Raw genomic sequence first — 15,601 nt, 5'->3', positions numbered from 1 at the left:
TGCTAGCATGCTCTGTGAGATATTGTGCTCGGGAGGGAGCAGCTGACATATGAGGGATAAAATTCAAACATGATTGTCTGCAGAATTAAACTAAGTGCAAAGAGGCCCCTGATTAACACTGATTGTTGCCAGCTGAATTTCTAACCTCTTTGTTTCTGTGTTCATCATTATTACCCAGAGAAACACACACAGACAGGAACGTAACACCATCTCAGTCCTGCGTTAAAATCAGCTGACTGCGTAAAGAGAGAGCAGATCATCTCAGAGGAAATGTCTGTGATCTCGGTGTTCATGAAGTGAACTCTCAAAACAGACGCAGGCTCGGCGTCCTCTGCAGCTGTCCAGTGTGATCACAGCATCAGCTGACAGCTACAACACACGCACACACGCACACACGCACACACTGAACAGGTGCTAGTGTGTGATCCAGGGTTGTGTTACTGTGTGTGGAGCCCGTTAGCAGCTGAATGTCTGACAGGCCTCCACAGACGGACCTGCTTCAGCTTCATGTCTCACACACTGGATTCTTAAAAACAACTGCGACGAGGAGGAGAACAAAAACAGTCTACGAAATAACAAACAGAGCCGTGATTCCAGAGCTGCATCGGCCTGAATAATCACATCAGGTAACAGCGAGCACGCCAGGTAAACAAAGTCATCATTAACGTGTGACGACAACGACATCCATGTGTTGGTGCAAAGAGGGTAGTGTTATTGAACTCTGAGTTTCTCCTGAAGGATGTGTTTTTGTTTTTGTCGGCAGAAGAAAACTGAGAATCAGAACTTCAGAGCGCTGAAAGATTCAAACTGGAACCCAGACAGTGTGAGACGAGACCCCAGCGGATATCTGATGTCATGTTTGTATGTACGGCTGCTGACTAGGGCTGGGTATCACCAGGTCCCTCGCGATACGAAACTAACACGATATTTTGCCGACTATAACGATACTATCACGATACAGCGATTCTACAATAATCGATATATTGCAGGAAATATCATCAACGATACATCCCAATATCTGTGTCACTGAAGAAATTCAGAATTTATTGACTGCACTGAATCCATTTCACAGGAATTACATAACATTGTCAATCAATTTCACATGAACGACAGCCAAGTAAAACAAAGTATCTACTGCACAGTGGCTCTTTTTACAACACACTGACCACAACTTGTCAAATGTCATTGTGTTATGTATAAGTCTTTTAAGGTGACATATCATGCAAAATCGACTTTTTAATGGTTCTCTACCTGAAATATGTGTCCCTGGCATGTCTACAAACCCCCCCCGAAAATGAAAAAAATCCATTCTGCCCCTGTTCTGATTTCTCCACCTTTCTATAAATGTGTGTGAAACGAGCCGTTTTAGTTTTCAGTGTTTAAAAGCCATCCGGTCTGTAACGGAAGTCAGAGCTCGGAGCTTGTTCAGCCCATAGACTGTATAAAATACAACTCAACCCCTCCTCCATTTTTCATTCCCTGCACACGTGTGCTAACAAGGAACTTAGGTGGGAGGCATGCTAGTTGTAGGCTGTCTTAATAAACACAAAGGTTGGTTTTACTCCCCACGTCTGCAGATTTGAAGATCTAGTGGATGATTTTTATTTTTCATGGAATAGTGTTAGCGCTACCTAGCATAGCCACATAGCTACATGTTCGTAGCTGTGTACCAAGACACACGTCGACATACTGACAAATAAAACAACAAGAAACACAAAATCTGTGACCAATCGTTCAGAAAGGTCCTACTGCAGGCGCCTCTCCATCAGGATCAGATTCTGGATCAAATTCAGATGGTTGAAGTAACGCGGTTTTTGAGCAGCCGTGTATATTCAGCCAACATGTAAACATTAGATCAACGTGCTGGACAGCCGAGGCCACATCCACTTCCTGAGGGGGCGTGGTCAGAGAGCTCATTCTCATTTAAAGGCACAGATACAGAAAACAGCCTGTTCTGAGCAGGGCTGAAAAAGAGGGGTTTACAGGCATGCCAAAATCTGATTTCAAAGTGGTTTTTTGAGCATAAACTTTAAAGACACGTTTTGGGGACCTCTTAGACCAATATATTTTGATGAAAAAGAGCATAATATGTCACTTTTAAGGGAAGAATGATACAAAATAATGCTTTACCAAAATATTTTCTGCATGTGCAAATTAACAGAAAATTACAGAAACTTACAGACACGTTAGCATTAGTGTCGGGAACCGTCTTCTCCTCCACAGCAAGCTTAGGATGATGAAGGACAAGGTGGCTATGCATGTTCGTTTTGTTGCCCTTATACTTGACCTTCGTGAGACAGTTCTTGCAGATTGCGAACTCTTTATCAAGTGTTGTTCCATTGTCGGCATAGTAAAAGCCGAAGTGGGCCCAGACTTTAGATTTGAAATTCAACAGTGCATCTTTCACATGTTTTTCTCTGCTGTTTGCTAATCCTCCACCTTGCGCCATTTTATTTTTCTTCTTCTTTTTATCTCCTTTCAAAGAGTACTCTACTGCAGCACCCACTTATTCATGCTAAGCGCCATCATGAGGAGGCTTGAAGTAGTGACTCTGTAAATCAATATTGTAGAGGGTTTTTGTGAGAGAATCTGTTTAGAACGGCTGTATGTTTATTGTTTAAATATCAATATTTGGCGCCCGTGTATCGATAACATATGGCAAGACGAAATCCTGCGATATCATAAGTGTCGATATTTTGGCACACCCCTACTGCTGACTGTCTCTACCAGGATGCTCTTGGAAAACAGATCATCAATCTAAAGTGAAAATAGGAGGAAACTCTGAGTTATCATGTAGAAAGCTGTAGCAGTTATTGGAGCAGGTGTGAGTAATTCATGCACCAGAAGGCCGTCACTTGAGACATCCAACATGGCTGCTGTGGATCAGAGACCCACTATTTTTACCAATTTTGAAAAAGTTTGGTGGAAAAAAACTTTCAAGTTGTTACTGAAACTTCAAGAGGAATAGTTACTGAATTGGTGAAATGTGAAACTAATTAATATTTCATAACTTAATTTATAGGCAAACCGTTTTGAAAATGTGTGTATCAAAATTGATACTGCAGGTACATAAGGTCATTTATTTGAAGACCTGTCAATCATAATTTTAATACATTTCATACATTATGATTCCATAAAGAAATATACAGTCTTTTTATTATTTAAGAAAATTACATAATTAGGTATATTTAGAGTAGAAATTGAGATATTTATAACGTATATTGAATAAATATATTTCAGACGGATTTCTCTTTGATTTTTTGTCCTGCATCTTTAGAGAACTTAAACCTCCACCAGAATAATCTGACCCGAGCAGATCTTTGACGACTTAAAGCTTTACAGGTTTTATGTTTTGGGATAAACGACAGGATCAGTTTGTATCAGAGGGATGTTGATTCATCTAAAGAGGAATCTCTCTGTCACACTGAACCATGTTCCTTTTGTCTGATGAGTTTGAGCTTTGTCACTTCTCCTTCGTCTCCTTTGTGGACGTGTCAGATTCCCTGAGGAGGAGAGGAAAGCTGTAATTTAGCAGACGTGGTTTCTGAACGGACAGATTAAAGGACAGGAATGATTCACGGAGCAGACGCTGAAGGGAAACATTCACTCCGAACATTGTGGATCCAAACAGAGAGACACATCCAGACCTCGACCTTTAACTCGGAGTGTTTTAAAACAGTCTGAGCTCATTCTCTGCGTCCAGCTCTGAAGTCTGCAGAGAGCAGCGCCGTGTGCAGCCTCCCACTCGCTTGCCCGCCGCACAGCGAGGAGAGGTAGGAAAGGTTGGCTCCATTCAGTCTGAATGTCAGAGGTGACTTCAGCAGCTTCTCTCCGGGGCAGAGAACAGTCGCCTCCTGCTGCTGCTGCACATCTGGGAACCTCTGCAACGCTGCACGCCATCACACCACGGCAGAGATGCAGCGTCGTGTTCACACTTCTCCTGACAACGAGCACAAACACGGCAAGGAGGATAAATACGAGCGGGATGAACAGAGTGAAAAACACAGAGGAGGGATGATTCTAAAAAGAAGAGATGAACTCAAACGATGAAGATTATTTTACTGAAACAAACGTCTGACACAGAAACACGGAGCACAGGTCTGTTAATCATTCACCCGACTGTGTTCATCACATGATTACTGTTAGAGTAACTCTTTAATTTTTATGCATATCATATAATTTAGGTTTTAGCATCTAGAATATCAAAAAATATTTTACTCCATCTGTATCGACTTGCTCCATGTTTACACATTTTTTCATTTCACTCCCTGTGGTTCCATCGTCCCGTTAATGGACGCTTGATTAATACGGACCCTTTCCTTCATGAGGCGATTCAAAAGCACGGACATCAAAACAAACTAACTCATCGTCTTGAACAGTAAAGGCTGATTTATACTTCTGTGTCGAATCGATGGCGTAGCCTACGCTGGAGGTCCACATAGCTCCCGTACCTACGCACAAAGCTGATGTGCACCTGCTCCAAAATGTGACTACAGTCATGGCCAAAAGTTTTGAGAATGACACAACTATTCATTTTCACAAAGTCTGCTGTTTCAGTTTTTATAATGGCAATTTGCATATATTCCAGAATGTTATGAGGAGTGATCAGCTCAACTGCAATTAATTGCAGAGTCCCTCTTTGCCTTGAAAATGAACTTTATCATCAAAAACACATTTCCACTGCATTTCAGCCCTGCCACAAAAGGACCAGCTAACATCATTTCAATGACACACAGGTGTCACACACATTAACACAGGTGTGGGTGTTGATAAGGACAAGGCTGGCGATCAATCTGTCATGATTGAGTGACTGGACATTTAAAAAGGAAGATGGTGCATGACACCGTTGTTCCTCATCTGTTAGCCATGGTTACCTGCAAGGAAACACGTGCAGCCATCATTGCATTGCACAAAAAGGGCCTAACAGGGAAGTTTATAGCAGCGAGTAAGATTGCACCTCAGTCAACCGTCTATCCAATTATCAAGAACTTCAAGGAGAGAGGTTCAATTGTTGCCAAACAGGCTCCAGGGCGCCCAAGAAAGTCCAGCAAGCGCCAGGACCGTCTCCTGAAGGTGTTACAGCTGCGTGATCGGGCCACCACCAGTGCAGAGCTTGCTCAGGAATGGCAGCAGGCAGGTGTGAGTGCATCTGCACGCACTGTGAGGCGAAGACTTTTGGAGGAAGGCCTGGTGTCAAGGAGGGCAGCAAAGAAGCCACTTCTCTCCAGTAAAAACATCAGGAACAGACTGATATTCTGCAGAAGGTACAGGGACTGGACTGCTGAGGACTGGGGTAAAGTCCTTTTCTCTGATGAATCCCCTTTCCGATTGTTTGGGGCATCTGGAGGAAGGCTTGTTTGGAGAAGACGAGGTGAGCGCTACCATCAGTCCTGTCTCTTGGCAACAGTGAAGCATCCTGAGACCATTCATGTGTGGGGTTGCTTTTCGGTCAAGGGAGTGGGCTCTCTCACAATCTTGCCTAAAAACACAGCCATGAATAAAGAATGGTACCAGAACGTCCTCCGAGAGCAACTTCTCCCAACCATCCAAGGGCAGTTTGGTGATGAAGAATGCCTTTTCCAGCATGATGGAGCACCTTGCCATAAAGCAAAAGTCAGAACAAAATGGCTCGGGGAACAAAACATTAAGATTTTGGGCCCTTGGCCAGGAAACTCCCCAGATCTTAATCCCATTGAGAACTTGTGGTCAATCCTCAAGAGGCGGGTGGACAATCAAAACCCCACAAATTCTGACAAACTCCAAACATTGATTATGCAAGAATGGACTGCCATCAGTCAGGATTTGGTCCAGAAGTTGATTGACAGCATGCCAGGGAGAATTGCAGAGGTCTTGAAAAAGAAGGGTCAACACTGCAAATATTGACTTATTGCATGAATTCTGTGTAATTCTCAATAAAAGCTTTTGATACTTATGAAATGCTTCTAATTGTATTTCATTATACCATAGAAACATCTGACAAAAACACCTAAAAACCCTGAAGCTGCAGACTTTGTGAAAATGTAATATTTGTGTCATTCTCAAAACTTTTGGCCATGACTGTACAGTTTTAATTGTCACGCACTGCAAGCCCTGCGATTGGTCGGCTCGGCGGCATTGTATTTCCCGCATTTACAGCACTTCCGGGATCCCCGCTCATCAGCCGTGTATTTCATCCCCTCCTCTCTATTCTTCCCTGTAATCATGTCTGTATGATAAACAGAAACATGTATCAGCTGTAGATTAATATAACATACTCTGAATCTCTGTGGAAAAGTAAACAGAGATCATAGCGGGGCCGGAAACAGGTGACCGGCTATCAGAGAGAACACACTGCCCTCAAGAGTTTCAGCAGAGAATTGCTGAGCGACACAGACACATCGACACTCAAGTATGTATACCTGTGCTGCGCAGAGGCGACGCAGAGGTATAAACCCGCCTTAGGACAGTTTATGGTTCGAATTATTGGCTTCACTGCTCGACACTGCCCCTCAACAACTTTCAGCAGTCCTGCAACGTTTGGTCTGTATTCACAAGCTTGCAGAAAACATGTAGAAATGTGGACAGGGGTCTCCGACAGTATACTCATGCAAATATAGAGTAGAGCATAAATGAGCCTTAACACCATACAGATGATTTTTGTCACTATTTTGCAGAAACCAGTGTAAATTTTCAAAGGACTTAAACATGATAGAAATTAGTGATCTGTGATTATGAAACAGAAAAATCTAAGAAAACAAAACAATGAACTGAGAACATCCAATGAAAGGTAAAATGGGGAACTGTTTCAAGTAAAACACAGTTTTGGATGTCCAGGAACTCCTTGTTCCTCTGCGGCTTTCCTCGATCCGACCTGTTTAAACATCTGAAAAGACGGACACGTTGCACGGGGGTAAGCAGCAGACGGTGCTGCCCTTTAAATCTGACATTTGATTGACTCATCAGTCTCAGAGACCTGGACTTGACCTTTCAGCAGCAGCAGCAGCAGCAGCACGGCAGGCTGTTAACTTAACAAACTTTACCCTGCAGCACTTTGAGTTCTCATAGCTTCAGAAGTTTTTACAGAAAGCTGAATCACCCTCAGAGGTCTCCTCCTCTCAAACACAAACATGCTCAGTGATTAAAGCGCCTGAAAACTCAACAACTGACTGATTCAGTTTAAAAGCAGACTTTGACGTAAGATAGAAGTCTCTTTAAGTTATGGTTGGACCCAGGTATCCTCAGAGGTCTCCGCCTTCCTTACCCTCTCTCCCCGGTTTGCTGGAGATCATGTTGAGACTTCTCTCTTCCATAGACGGAGAGAGGAACGCAAATTACTAAAGAAATCAGATTCAAGGTATGTTTTTAAATGCACTAAAATAGGAGGGGAGATCGACTCGGACAACGCTCAGTTTTACACGTAGGAATCAGCATCAGGAAGGTGACATGTTAATAGAACAACTCTTCACTAACTCTGCATAAAGAGTCTTTGAAAGTGAACCAGTTAAAGCAGCATAGTCAGGTGTATCATACAAACTGCATGTGCACATCGTACCTACACTATCCTATTATGTTCCTGCAGGACTGGAGACAGTGCATCAACAATGTTTGCTCATGTATATCAGTATCATCAGCACCGCCTGCAAACAAGGACGGTCTAAGGTTTCTGTTTGGAAGAAGTCTGAGACAGTCTCAACATCTGAGGACAAACTCTCTGCTGCATGTAACCAGCATGACATTGAAAGGTTAAGGTGTGTTCTTCTTAACCTTGTTGTGTTGAGTGTATGATGCTGAGGCTGAAATAATGAACTCTGTACGTTAAGATCTGACAATAACTCTAAACATCATGAAGTAAATAAAGCTGTGAAAGCACCTGTACGAGTAAGAAGTCTGACATTTGAAAAGCTTCTTGCTCTGATTCAGAGCTTCTTGTTTCTGATGAAACGACCGGAGAGCTCAGCAGAGAGTCTGCAGACGTGCTCTCACACCGTTCAAATGAAGTCCACTCAATGACTGTTTATCATCGTTTCTGCAGAGTCGGAGCTCTGGAGCAGCATGCAGGATAAAGGACGACTTCCACCGTCTCAGTATCATGAGGCTTTACTCCTCTCTCTCCAGGAACCAAATCTAAAGACGAACACTTCACCTTTCAGATCGAACCAGACCTGCACCGCATGAGGAACATCTTCAACTAACACTGACTGTTTACAGATGATGACATGTTGTGTTTGCAGAATATCTCCAGATTAAAGTTCCTCGTTTCTCAGAGGTTACCATGTTTTACACAGCGCCTGTTTGTTTGCATCACATCATTTTTTACAGCCATTATTCTGTGACTTCTAGCAGCAACGTTTTCATGGATAACATCCTCCCTCATCCTGTTAGCTAACCTCACAGTCGCCATAAATCAGCAGCAAATAACATGGGGATGAATATTGATAAGGCTAATGCATGCTTCATAGGGATGGGTACCGAATTCGGTACTTTTATAGGTACCAACCGAATTCTGTCGGTACTACCGAGTACCGACTCACGTAAAAACAAACGGTACCATGTTTCGGTACCTGAACGCATCCCTTTGACTGTGAAGAGTAGGATATTTTCCAGACTTTCGCCCTGCAATAAAGTTTGAGACTGATCGGGTGGACGTCTCTGCGCTCTGCTCTCTGCATCTGCGCGGGAGCGCGCCAAACGGAGCCTGCAGCTGACGGGCGCGCGCACTCACCGCGAGGCAGAACTTCATGAGGATTACGTTTATTTTATACAGTCTATGGTTGAGACTGACCCTCTCGATCCGACTACCTGCCCTGTTTATAACCGTTCCTGTGTGCGTGAATGCCCAACAAGTAAGTTGTGTGTCCTGTTATTATAAAGAGACGGAGAACTGACTTTTCCCGTTCACAGGCGTTCACGTGTGTTCATTGATAAACTCCCGAAAGAGCAATTAGACTCCACGAGCATGTGTCAGCTAATATATCTAACCACCTATATAATCCTGTTTCTGTTCATTTCATGTTAAATTAAATAAATATGTTAAATTTAACCTTTTTTTTTTTAAATTAACATTTATTACCACATAAACACACAAAAGTACAGAAAATTGGTACCGTTGAGTACCAGAACCGATTCTCAGGTACCGGGTATCGGTACCGTATCGGTTCAAATGTGAAAGGTACCCATCCCTAATGCTTCATGAATGTAGCTGCATGCGATTGGTCAAATGTTGAATGCTTTTCGGGTAAACGGTGCGTTTAATGTCACTGTTTTTGGTATTAATGTTTATCAGGTGGTCTTTAACTATGGGTAAGTTATACTTATAATGGTTATAGAATTTGTATTTTTTTCAATAAAATAAAAATAAATTAATAATTATATTTATTTATTTATATTTATACATTTTATTATTTTATAAAATACAAATAAATAAATACATAAATGTTTTAATAAAACAAAAATACATTTAAATATATTTATTTTGTATAGTTTAAAGTTTGAAGTTTTTATTTTATTATTGTGTCATGCATACAATCATATGCCCAGCCGGGATGGGCTAAGAAGACACCATGATCATTCCCTGTTAGGAAACTGAGGGAGAAAATTACAGAATGACAGAAAATAATAAAACTAAAAATGCACACTACTTAAAGAGACTATCTTGTCTTCTTTTCCAGGCTTTTGATACAAAGTTAGTAAGTTTAAACACGTCAAAATTAAACAACTGATTTAGTTTAGTTTATTTTATATAATTAAATCGTTTAAAAAATATATCTTTAATTTTAAAAGAAATGAAAAAAGACAGATCTGTTTAATCCAAAAATGCAACAGGTTCTCCCTCCCGACTCGTCCATCATGGAGTCTTTGTGTATCGTCCTGAGCTTTAGGATAAGACTATCCACAGCAGATTCCTCTCTCCTGCACGTTTGGTGTTTTTGTGACTCAGAGGTCGAGTTGGCAGCAACAACTGAGCAACAGGTTGGACCTTATATATGAAGAATTTGAAAAATCATACTTTTGGTTTATCTCACCATCATTTCTTTCAGGGACTAAGACCGCTCAGTATGGTTTCATAAAAGCAGGTAAAAGCTCCTGAGCTGAGTGCAGATTTAACCTGCAGCAGGTGAAGTATTCCAGTCCAGGACTCGACTCCTGATTGACCTGAGGTCTGATGGTTCAGACCTGGCCTCCAGCTCTGACTGCACTCAGACACTGTGAAGATGGAGAGGACGACTCCTTTTAGTGCTTTTGTTTTAATGCAGGAGCATGAAGGTTTATTCAGTTTGGAGCAGCCGACAGGTGCGTTCACCTGACGACTCGTTCAGCAACAAGAAGAGAAAGGAAGGAGGCGCCATGGATCGGGATTTAAGTTTTCCAAGACTTTACAGCAAATCCAAACAAAAGCAGAGGGACAGGTTTGGGAAATAAACACCCAGGAGAAGACGGAGACCAGATCTAAAGACTTAAACCACTGACTCTACAAGATTCTACCTGGACTCCAGGTTTGGTGACTCGACTACCGTCAGACATAGCAGCTACTCTCAGGGATTTTTTCAAGATGATGCACACATCAAGGATTACCATCCTGCTCATGACACGCTCATTTATCAAAGAATGAACTTTAAGACCAACACTCCACCTGGACCACCTACTGTTCCTTTAATTTATCAAGCCGTAGAAACGTTCTGTCTTAAGTAAACATCTAAGATATATTCAGTCCTCAGACAGAAAGCCAACAAGACTCAGAGTCAGTCAGATTGAGTTTGACATGCTGAGATTATAATCTGTATGTTTAAGAAGTAGACCATCTCATGTTGGAGGACGACACACAGAGAGATGACGTGTGTCTGTAAGTTCGTATTTTGTGCCTCTGAAAACAAAGCTCACCTCCACCTATGAGTCTGCAGACATCCCTCACCTTCACCCCTCATAAGGCAGCAGTTTCACACTCTGAGCTCCTCAGCACTGACGAAGGAGGAGGAGGAGGAGGAGGAGGAGGAGGAGGAGGATGGTTTATCTTCCAGAGTGTCTCTGTGATTACATCCTGATGACTTCATCACCTGAAACCTGGCGGTGTAACACCTCCGGGTCTGAACTGAGAGTCAGTGGAGCGTCAGAGAGCGTGATGTTTGCTGTTCCCCTCCTCCTCCTCCTCCTCCTCCTCCTCCTCCTCCTCCTCCTCCTCTTCTTCCCCTTCTTCTTCTTCTTCTTCCTCTTCCTCCTCCTCCTCCTCATTAACGCAGACAAAAAGACATAAGACTGATACACGCCACGTTCAGGGACTGATGGAGATATCAATCATGTTCTGATTCTCTAAAGGTTACGACTCGTTACGTGGAGGTGTCAGCGTGCACACAGGTCTGAATCCTGCAGCTTCTTCTTCATGATGATGAAACCTCTTCATCCTGTGTGCTGTGAATCACAAACCTCTGATCTGAAGATGCAGCTGAGGGGTTTTAATGGCGCTCCTGTGCTCACTGAAGCCTCTCCATTACTGGGAAGTCCAGAAATGTAAACTTGGCATTTACTGGATTTCCTCTGACAGCAGCAGCAGATTATTGGCTTTTAAACATTGGTTGAATGCGCACGGTTACACAGCAGAGACGGAGCTATAAACTCATGTTTCTCTGAAGCACTGCACAAGAGAGGGGGGGGGGGCAATAATTTGACAGTTACAGTCTGAGTCAGTCATTTCGTTCAATGAGAGGTGCACCAAATCAGAAAATACTGACACTACAACACATTTTCTTTCGGACATATTTAATGCAATATGAAAACTACAGGAAATTAATCCACATATATGTGAACAATCGTCTTATTTTCCCCACACTCGGCTCAGCCCTTGAAATCTGACTCGGCCTGCAGGATATATGAACATAAACACAACCAGTGTGTTTTCATATCAATAATAAGTATGTTGCATAAATATTAAAGCGTGCACGTTACCTAAACCAGCTCATAGTTACTGCATCTATCTGCTGTTCTCATGTTTTACACATTACAACGTGTTGACAACGTGAACCCAACATGCATCCACAAGTTATCATCTGTAAATCATCTCCAGTGAGTCTGAGGTCAGCTGACAGCTCGCTGCAGCTTCATGTGAGGCATCAAAAGCTGCAAAAGCATGAATATAAATATGGCCTTTATCTAACAGGTGACGCGAGTATGAAAACACTGATCGTATGCATTAAATAATTTGCTAATTTAATGTGAACCATGTTGATAAATTTGCAATCTATCATGCAGCCCTCCTTTCAACCTTTGTTAGGTTTGTAAAATGTCAGAAAGTTGCGCACAGTTTGGATCAGTGTTCTCTCTAGATGACATCTATTAATGTGTTTCAGTTTGCTGTCAAACAGGAGGAAGGAGAACAGGAAGTGTTTACATTAAAACACTGACATCAGAGAAGTTTAACGTGTTTCTTCTTAAATAGATTTTATTTTCTACAACATAACACTGACTGCTTCATGAATAATAAGATAATCATAAAGACACTGGGATGTCTTATTTTAAATAGTTATTGAACCCCGCTCAAACTGATCTGCAAAAAATTTGCAATCAATAAATCAATCCACAGGTAATTGATCATAAGGACTTTAAATCAGCAGATTATAAACAGGTCAAGGTTGAAACTATGAATAACTTGAGTCCAAGACAAATTTATCCAAGAGGACGATACAGTGAATCATGTCCTATCATATCGTATGGTTTAAGATGTTCAGACAAATCAATCTAAGATTTAGATATGAATGCTCTGGAGGTACATTGATGGGACGCTGAAATGTTAATTAATATGAACTTTCCCTTTACATAAATAAATAAATACACAAATGTGTTGATTTCTCCAGATAAACTTCAGGATTTAATGTTCCTCTATGCTCACTATGTACATTTAAAACCTTCCAGACTACATGGAAATGTCTGTGTTTCCTCAACGCTGATTTTGCACAATAAAGCATATAAATGGAAAATCAGCAGCAGAAATCTAGACTGGAAGGATTTTATTATAATTATAATTATCATTCATTTTATTTAACCTTCATTTAACCAGCTTGGTCCCATTGAGATCAAAGATCTCCTTTTCAAGGGAGACCTGGAAGAGACAGTCAGCAGGGAAAAACACAAAGTTACAGACACACCGAGAACCGAAGTACACTTTACAAGCAGAACGTTTGTTGCAGAAACAGCCGTTACCTTGGAGGCAGTTGTAACAAGATACACTAAAAACAATGATATTCTAAAGATTCAGCTTCAAGGTCTTTCATTTTAGATTTAAAAACATTCAGTGACACCAGCTCCGTGAGTTTCTGCAATAAATTCCTGGCTTAAGGTGCAGAATACATAAAAGCCCTTTTCCCAATTTCTGTACGAGCTATTGGGACAGAAAGCATTAAAAAGTCCTGGGAGCGCAGTGAGTACTGTCCAGCACTTTTCTGTGTGATAAAGACAGGAGGTAGTGTGGCAGCAGACCAAGAATAGCCCTATAAATGAAAATGTACCGATGTACCAACCTACGGGTCGGCAGAGACGGCCAACCAACCCACGAGTACAACTCACAAAAGGTGAGTCAGAGCTTTACAGTTGGTAATGAACCTCAAAGAAGCATGGTGAGCTGCATCAATCTTATGAAGACACTGAGCAGAGGTGTGCATGTACAAAAGATCACCATAGTCATGAACCAGTATAAAAGTTGCAGCAACAAGACGCTTTTTTACATTAAAAGAGAAACAGGATTTGTTTGGAAAGTAAAAACTCAGTTTAAGCCTCAGCTTTCTCACAAGGGCCAGCACATGTTTAAAATGAAGGGGCTCATCAATCAGAATACCCAGGTATTTGTAAGAGGTAACAGCCTCTATCTACTTTCCCTCTGCAGTGACCACCACTGGTACACTTGATGATCCAGCCTTGGAGTTGGTAAAGAACATAAGCTTAGTTTTGTCTGCATTTAATACAAGCCTCAGCTCAAGTGTATCTTCAACAATTTTAAAAGAATTCTGCAAATAATCAGCTGCCTTTACAACAGCTGTTGCACAACAATACTAAAAAAATTATAACAAACTCTGAACTGAAGCAGGATGATCTGTGCAACACACAATAAGTGACTGGAGGTTAAACTTCTGCAAAACCAACAGTGAGGTATAACTGACATTTTAAGGAACATTAATTTAACACACATTTAATATCCGTTTCAGTTTATTATGATTATCCATATGCATCATTACACGAATATATGATCTGATAAACACTGAGTTAAAGGTCTCAGATTCTCAGTCTCATCCCTCTGGTGCGCGCTCAGGTTCACCGTTTCTGCGCATCTGTTGCCGCTCAGTACGCGCACAGACCGAACAGGGACAATAATTAGCATCCTTACAAAAGACAACAGGAGGAAGCTTCCTGCTGGAGTTTAAAGTTAAAGCTGACAGGACATGACAGCTGGGACTGTCTGGGGGTCTCTGCCGGACTCTGTAATCCTCCTCCCGGACTGGTTTATTGAGGGGGGGCGAGGGGGGGTTAGAGGACCGAGCCTGCTTTATGGAGGAGACAGAACCTGAGTGTGCTGTTAACACTCAAACACACACATTCAGAGGCCTTAGTGAGATGTAAGCACAAGGACTTTCTAAGGTTATCATTATAAGTAAAAACACAAGTCGTGCCAAATATAACCCCGGTTATACACGGAGCAGGATCAGGGCTGGACCCCGATGTGAGACAAGAAAACTGCTGACTTACCTGCTGCAGGAGCTTCAGACTGCTGCTCTAAAGACGCCTTCATGTGAGTAATCCTGAGGTTTAAAGCCCACAGAGCCGCTTCAGGAGGAGGTCTGTCTTCAGGTCAGCAGCTCCTGCGCAGAATGAGACGCTGCTCCGACGCGCACTTCTTCATGGAGTTGGATCTGCACCGGGATGTTAAACCGGTCTGACAGCAACAGCTGATCCGCTATGTCCCCCACGGACCTGTTAGTCACTTAAATCTCAGACTGATTTGTCCCTGCGTCGCCACACAGCAGCGTCAGACCCGTTAATAGCAGCGGGTCTGGATTACTGAGAGCAGCGGGCAGCGGCGAACAGGCGGCGGGCAGGCGGAGGAGGACGCGGCGGCCTCGGCGGCAGCAGCGCGGAAGGTGGATGGGAGATCCTCTGCAGCCCGGCTCGTTAAAAATTCAGCCCCGACGTCATGGAGAGAGTATATCCTGTCCTCCGAGGTACTCCTGCGTCGTCCAGGTCCTGCTTGTGTCTGAGTTTTCGGCCTCAACACAGCAGCTCTTTCTTCCTGACAAGCAGCGAGCGACCAATCACAGAGCAGCTATCAGGGAGGGAAGGGAGGAGAAGCAGGACTGGATCAGGACGGACTGGAGTCTGAACTGGATCACTCAGGACCTCTGGAGTCTGAAACAGGGCTGCATCGACCCTCAGGCTTACCCTGGAGCTGAACTCGAGCTGTGGGCCCCTTGGCTTCAGAAACTCAGTCATACGGTGGCCCTGAAGGACAAAATGAATCTACAAAAGATGAAACACTTTCACAAAGTTGGAGACAAATTTACATTTTGGAAAACATTTTTACATTTTGGAAAACATTTTTACATTTTGGAAAACATTTTTACATTTTGGAAAACATTTTTACATTTTG

The 15,601-nt window shown here is 42.5% G+C and overlaps 1 protein-coding gene and 1 long non-coding RNA gene across 3 annotated transcripts in view; one reads left to right on the top strand and one right to left on the bottom strand.

The window, feature by feature from the left end:
* Window positions 1–15,385, bottom strand: part of large1 (LARGE xylosyl- and glucuronyltransferase 1) — a 117,828-nt gene extending 102,443 nt beyond the window's left edge. The window contains exon 1 of one of the 2 annotated variants that reach the window (XM_034673506.1): window positions 14,704–15,385. The gene's annotated coding sequence lies outside the window, so the exon portion shown is untranslated. The remainder of the gene's footprint in view (window positions 1–14,703) is intronic. The other variant, XM_034673507.1, reaches the window with a different exon arrangement.
* On the top strand, window positions 7,563–8,249 carry LOC117804996. Its single transcript, XR_004629313.1, has 2 exons — window positions 7,563–7,727; window positions 8,012–8,249. It is a non-coding gene; the product is annotated as an uncharacterized LOC117804996 (long non-coding RNA).
* Window positions 15,386–15,601: the final 216 nt, after the last annotated feature.

The sequence above is a fragment of the Notolabrus celidotus genome, chromosome 21 (genome assembly GCF_009762535.1).
Source record: "Notolabrus celidotus isolate fNotCel1 chromosome 21, fNotCel1.pri, whole genome shotgun sequence".
NCBI classification, from domain to species: domain Eukaryota; kingdom Metazoa; phylum Chordata; class Actinopteri; order Labriformes; family Labridae; genus Notolabrus; species Notolabrus celidotus.
This window is presented reverse-complemented; position numbering and strand designations above follow the sequence as displayed.